Source organism: Phanerochaete carnosa (genome assembly GCF_000300595.1).
Source record: "Phanerochaete carnosa HHB-10118-sp unplaced genomic scaffold PHACAscaffold_7, whole genome shotgun sequence".
Lineage (NCBI taxonomy): Eukaryota > Fungi > Basidiomycota > Agaricomycetes > Polyporales > Phanerochaetaceae > Phanerochaete > Phanerochaete carnosa.
This window is the reverse complement of record NW_006767634.1, coordinates 2813897-2820255: the sequence shown is the minus strand read 5'-3', so window position 1 is coordinate 2820255 and position 6359 is coordinate 2813897.

The following is a 6359-nucleotide window of genomic DNA, read 5'->3' as shown; positions in this document are numbered from 1 at the left end:
GACGGTATGGTATTTTTGTAGATGCTCAGAAGCAGTCTAAAACTGGCTGAAACATGCTACTGATGGCTAGATCCAACCAGATCTCGCTCACCAAATATTCTTGCGACTACATTTATGAACTTGTGCACTTGCACTGAGCCTGGTAGGCTAATATATTTTGTTTTAAAAGTGCTAGGTACATGCACAGAGAAGGAACAGTTGTGGAGCGTTACAATGAACGGGCAAGGTGTGATGAAATTGTCACTCCGCCTGATCTCAGACACGGCAGGCAACGAGGGGCTCTCGACAGCAAGTCGCAACGATCCTACGCTCAGCAGTGCCACTGGAGGCTGTCAGTAATGCGCATGGGAAACCGGGGAGGACCTGGCAGGCCCCAGGTCCCCCGTATACATGTTCTCGCGTGTGCCTACGTGACTTAAGGTCGACCTTGGAAAGACGGCTCGGCTTCTCGGCAGCAGCACGACTCGACGGCATCTGGTGTGACACTAGTGTGACGAAATTAATAAACGAGGGAGCAGGTCCCATTTTGCGCACCGGAATCGATCCGCAGCTCTTGCAAGACCTCAATAAAATACAACAAAAATGCGAATACATAGTCAAGGTGTGCGCACATCGATTTATGCAAAACCGCTCACGAAGAGGGGTTGTGGTAAGCTACAAGAAGCAGATTTGCTCAATTTTTATAAACCAGGGTGCCATCATAGTATGCTTCAGACCGGAGGCAGTGACCACGCTGTACCCTCTGAGACTGTCCCGTCGTAGATGAGACGTTCGAGTTCGAAGCGTCCCTCTGAGAGTGCTGCTACATTTGATCCCGAGTAAGAGTTTCGGGTCGTCCCTGTCCTCAGGCCTCAGGTCGCGTGTCGTAATACTAATAGGAGTGCTAAAAGTTCGCGCGCGAAACCGATTCACGGCCGCTTCGAGAGAGTTCGAGAGTCGTTTCGAACGAAGTGAAACGCGACTGAAGCGCGCGTAGACTTTGAACAGCGGTACCCCGACCACGAGGGAGTAAAATCGAGTTGCTGGCGGCGTGAGGGACACATCCGCCTCATTCCTGATGATCTATATACACTCTATTATACCTGTAGCCAGGATGCTGCATGCTCTCAGGGAGCGAAGATGCCTCCAAGAAATGTTTGCATGGGGACATGCTTTTCATCGTAACATGCAGAAAACAAGTAGCAAAATTTTAATATAAAATAATCCCACTGTCACTACTCCATGTGCATGGGGCTATTACAAAATTGATGCAAACAGCACAGGAGGAGGGGGAGGAGGAGGGAGTCAAGGTCGGGATGAAGCGAGCTGGTCTGGAAAGTGAGCGAAAAGCGGCAGCCGCTCGACGGACGACCTCGATTCGAATCGTCGCTTCAGGACCCGGAACCGCGCCGCTTCGAGCTTCCGTTTCATCCTCCGAATTGCCATCAAAGCGAGTTCAAAACGCGTTCAAAGCGAACTTTGAACACCCCTACTGTGTTGGTTCAAGGGCCGAGCAACCTGACATATTGGAAGCTTCCGTGTCTCGGCTCGCGTCGTCCAAGCTCTGTACCGTCTGTCAGTCTCATGCAATTGATTATTCCTCGCTGTGGCCCAACCCTACACGTAGACTCGCCAGCCAGGTCCAGTCGCTGCGCTCCGTGGGGGACCACGTGCGTCTTATTGCATCCCATTTGGGCAAGGGATGCGACGGGTTTCACAAGAAACCGGCATGGGACGAGCCTATTAGTGATCCGGACCACTTGGGATGGGGGAGTCCTGGTCCAGCGCTCCTTATGGTCCAGAGTGGATGCCTTTCCACAGGGTTTTTTCAGATTCTAGAGTGTAGTGCGGAGTGCAAAATGCAGTTTAGAATCTCATAGTACCAGTCTATAAAACCACAGCAACCGAGAGCGAAGAAATGTAATATTTTGTTTTGTAAGTGGAGTCTGAAAGTGCGACTGGGGTCGACACGCTCGAGTGGATGCGTTTGCTCTGACTATCGCTTATAGACCCTAACATAACATTCCTCTGACAGCAGTTGGAAGGCGAGGACAAGTCCGCCGCTGATGAAGTGCTCCAAGAGACTGTTGTTGTGGCGGCATCACTCTTGGTCACCAGCCAATCGTGCTGTATACATGCGTTGGGTGTCGAGGGGCTCACCACATACCTACGTTGATCCCAATTTCACCCAAATGTGATAGACGACATCATAGGCCCCATTTTACAAGGTCACTGTAAACATCTAGCGAGATGGAGGGCGGCGTAAGCGGGGGAACAGGTGCAACGGTGCAGACGGAGTTTGAAACCATGTCTGTAAACGTAGAATCTAGTCTGCAAGGGGGGTCGGACCCCCCTTCCAGATTTCGAGTCTGTAAATGCAGCTGTTCAGACCAAAACTACGGTAAGTAAGATCTGCCAAGCTGCCATGTCCGATTTATTCCGGAATCTGGTCTACAAAGCTCTGTAGACAGCTGTGGAAAGGCATTCAGTGTCCAGTACGCTCGGGACCATTGTGTTTTTTTTCAGGCCCCTGGCACCCTCGTTGCAGTCCTCCAGCACCGGATGTTGTAGGATACTGTAGCGGAATGTATGGTAGCAACGTCACGCGTCACACACCACTACCCGCGTTTCTTATCTTGCTTAACGTCATGCATCACAGCCAGTTGGTTGCTAGTTTCTGTGCAAGTTGCACCTGCGGCGCCGCCGCCTCACGGCGGCGGTTTCTTGTTAGGCCTTAGGTCACAAGTCACACATGGCCAGTTGCCCGTTGCAAAGTGTCACGTTTCGCCCTCGGTTGCTACCATACATTCCTCTACAGTACGCGTACATCGGAGGAGCAAATATTCGACCTAATTAAAGGTAGTAAATCTCTGCGCAATCGAAGACTGAATCTGTTCCGATATATGTAGTACCTGCCAGTTGGTAAGTAAAACCTTTCTCAATTTGACGGTGCTCATCCATGCCTCATCAGGCCGCTCACTGTGTGTTGGCCTGGCATGCCCTCGACACATACCGTTGTGTTGCAGTGCATGTTTCGCCAAACGGTGCAGAGCACTAGAGGATTACGCAGTGTCAGATTGCTAACATTTATACCCTTGACAAGTGGGCAGGGATATACACTGGCATCACCTACACAGTTTCTTCCAGGAGGCGTGACCCAGCAGACGGTGTCACCAGCTGAAGGCTGGTCATCTGCCGCTCTGAGGACTCACTTTGTGCGCACATTTCTCCTGTGAATCGACTGTGCACAGATGACACTGTCCCTGTAGCACAGTTTTCGAAGACTGTTAGGCCTCTTGTGATTCCCGAACTGGATCATCTTAAGGTTGCCAATCATGTTGTGCTTTTGAGGTGACAGCTAAAGTCCAAGATCACGGGATGAAATTATCCTTGAAACAATTTCATCCTTGTTTCACTAATGATACTAGGTCATGGTTGCCAGTAGTGGGCAGCAGCAACTTCAAGTAACAGCGAGGAATGGTCTCCAAGGTTCGCTGTAAGTTCCACGAGTTCTGCACCGAGTCAATGGTGTTCCAAGGCAGTCGACAGTACGGAATGCCTATCCAGATACGCAGCCTGCTTGCCCGGCAATCCAGCCCTGTCACTCTCTCACAGACAATCGCCGATGCCATACCAGCTATGTCGTGAAGAACTCAGTCGTGGACATCTGGTCTTCTCAAGCATGGCAGGTCATTGGCAGCCGTTGCAGTTGGAAGCACTTCCCCATGGGCCTGTAGCACAAACGCATATCATGGATCCTTGAACACTCCCTTGCACCTCAACCTCTCCTTAGGCCCCCCCTCCCCACATCATTGCCGAGATCCATCACCCTTACTATCAAAGTCGATCGACTATCATCAACTGATTAGACTCGTGAAGCGCCCCCTTTGGTGGCAGCCACCTTGCTGGTCTGGGTGAGTTTGAAAGACCAAGATTTGTTTGGCAGCCTTCACAAGACTCAAAGCCCAAAACATTGCCTGTGCAACAAATTCCAGTCAACCTTGGGGTGCTATCTGAAGATGGTTTATATCAGAAGCAAGCAAAGGTGGCACTGCATGATTAATTGTGATTATTCTGTGCTCATGAAAGTAGCTCTCCCACTATGACTTTGTAACATCCGTGACTACCAGTATAAGTTTTGCAGCACACTGTGGCATTATAGTAGCTCATTAATATTTTAGATAATAATGGATGTCCTCCTAACCTTTTCAGACTCAGTCTTGGGCACAGATTGATGAAATAAATATATTTAGGTATGTAGCATGTATGGCACATGCCGGTATATGCTATGCTAGGTCCATCTGCTGCGGCAGGGGTCCCAAGGGATAAATGCAAGGACTCTGCCATGCATCCTATGCAGGAACTTGAAGCAGCGCTGGACACACACACCAACTGCTCTGCTGCTCCTGCTGTATCCATACAACAGTGAAGTGTTGTAGGCTGGGGGGTGCTGGTGCATCGTGAGTGGCTAGACGTGCCCTGCACAGGTGAAACCAAAGCTGCAGGTGCCCATGGTCATGCTCGTGCGGCCGGAGATGCCACAGGTGCTTGGAAAATCTGAGTGCAGTGTACATCCGATGCTTACGCATGACATGGGCAAGGCCACGATCAAAGTGAGCGAGGGTGAAATTATGGCATAGTTTGGGGCGCCCGACTTGGTGGCAGGGGTGGATGGTGGACATCATGGAAGGAGGTGCATACAGCTATTCTATCACCTAACACAAGCCCAGCACAACAAGGAGTAGAATGTGTAAACTAATGCGCTCACTAATCACTGCCATTGTTACCTGTGAGACATCACATCCTCCGTTGGCTCTGCACCCAGGGTGTACACATGTTGAGCCATGACTGGAAGGTTCTAACAGTTGGAGATAGATCTACCTGCCAGAGAAAAAGGAGAATGACAGCGTAGGATGATACAGCCCTTGACAGCTGAGAATATTCAGCAGCAACGCAGTCGTTGTGCTTTCAGCACTTGTGGCACGCGATGCTCAGCATATTATTCCTAAGCTTCTCATCTGTGCACGAGATGACACTCAACTTTTGTTATCTCATGACACCAAGACTTGTGCACCTGCTCCACATGTAATGATGTAATCTCGCTGCCCATGAGACAGATATAACTGACATGCAGATCTAGCCACCATGGTGGGCATTGGCTGCTGCGACTCTGTTAAGTTGTCATAGCACAAAAAGTGCAGAAGACTATGTGGGACGATGCTGGTTATGATGCAGTGAAGCTAGAAGGTGGTTGATGCATGGGTAGAGCCTAGCATGGAGAGCGTCATCGACTGCTGACTCATGTCGCTGATGTGTCAGCATCACGCAGCTTTGGCAAGCTCCGGTGAGTTCAGGAGTGAATTTCAAATTAAATACAGTAGTTCGAGATACCTTGACAAGCAAGGTAATAAGGCCTGCCTACACAGGGCCCCGGGAGATTGCATGTACCAGGTTTCCAGGGGATTGCCCACAGATCAACGTCCAAATAGCTGAGGTCCAAAATTTGTTCAATTGCTGTCCCACAACAACCAGATTTTGACCTGACAGCAATCTCACTCCAAACCTCAGATGGAATCAAGCGCCCACCGCCCAGCGCAGATTCGCAAAGCAGCTTGTCAGTGGGACGTGACGTGCAGAAGGCTTCTGCACCAAATATCAAAGATTTGTGTAGCAGCCCCAAGTGTATATATGATGTGCAACAAATAATGCTACCGAGCAGCAAGAGGTCTTGCTGTCTGTCTGCTCAGCACCACACGGTGGTCTGCAGGAAAGTGTCGTCGGGATCATGAGTATCATCCTGCTGATCTTCATAATGTTATCATGGTCCGTATCATCATCACATGTGTTGTGATGGCCAGAAAAACTATGACTATGCTTGACTTCATCCGTGGCTATAACCGTCTCCTGCCATCTGTCATGGCAGTCACAAGCCGGTAATGTCAGTGACACAACATCTGTCCTACAAGCGGGGAAAAGAACGCACTGCCTGGATCAGCATCTTTGTCATCCGATGCAAGTAAATGGTACGACGGATGCTGCTGCTCCGGCGTGCCTGGAGAGCTTGGCAGGGTGGCCGACACATTGCATCACAGTACGGGCCGCACTGGTGTAGTATAGGTCACTTGTAGGAGACAGCTTGGAGGGCAGTAGATGCGAGGTGGCAGGGGCAACTAGAGAAGCGAGGAACAGGTTATTAGAGGGAACTTGCCCATAGGCCTTCAATGTACCTCTGTGCTCCTCTGGCCTCACACGGGTGTATCCCGCTTTGTACCATGCAGAAAAGCTTTCAACTAAGAATTAGATTGTGAGACATACAAAATCCGGCTGATAGTGACCACAGCAGAGCCAAAAGTGTAATCAGACAAAAATCGAACGGATTT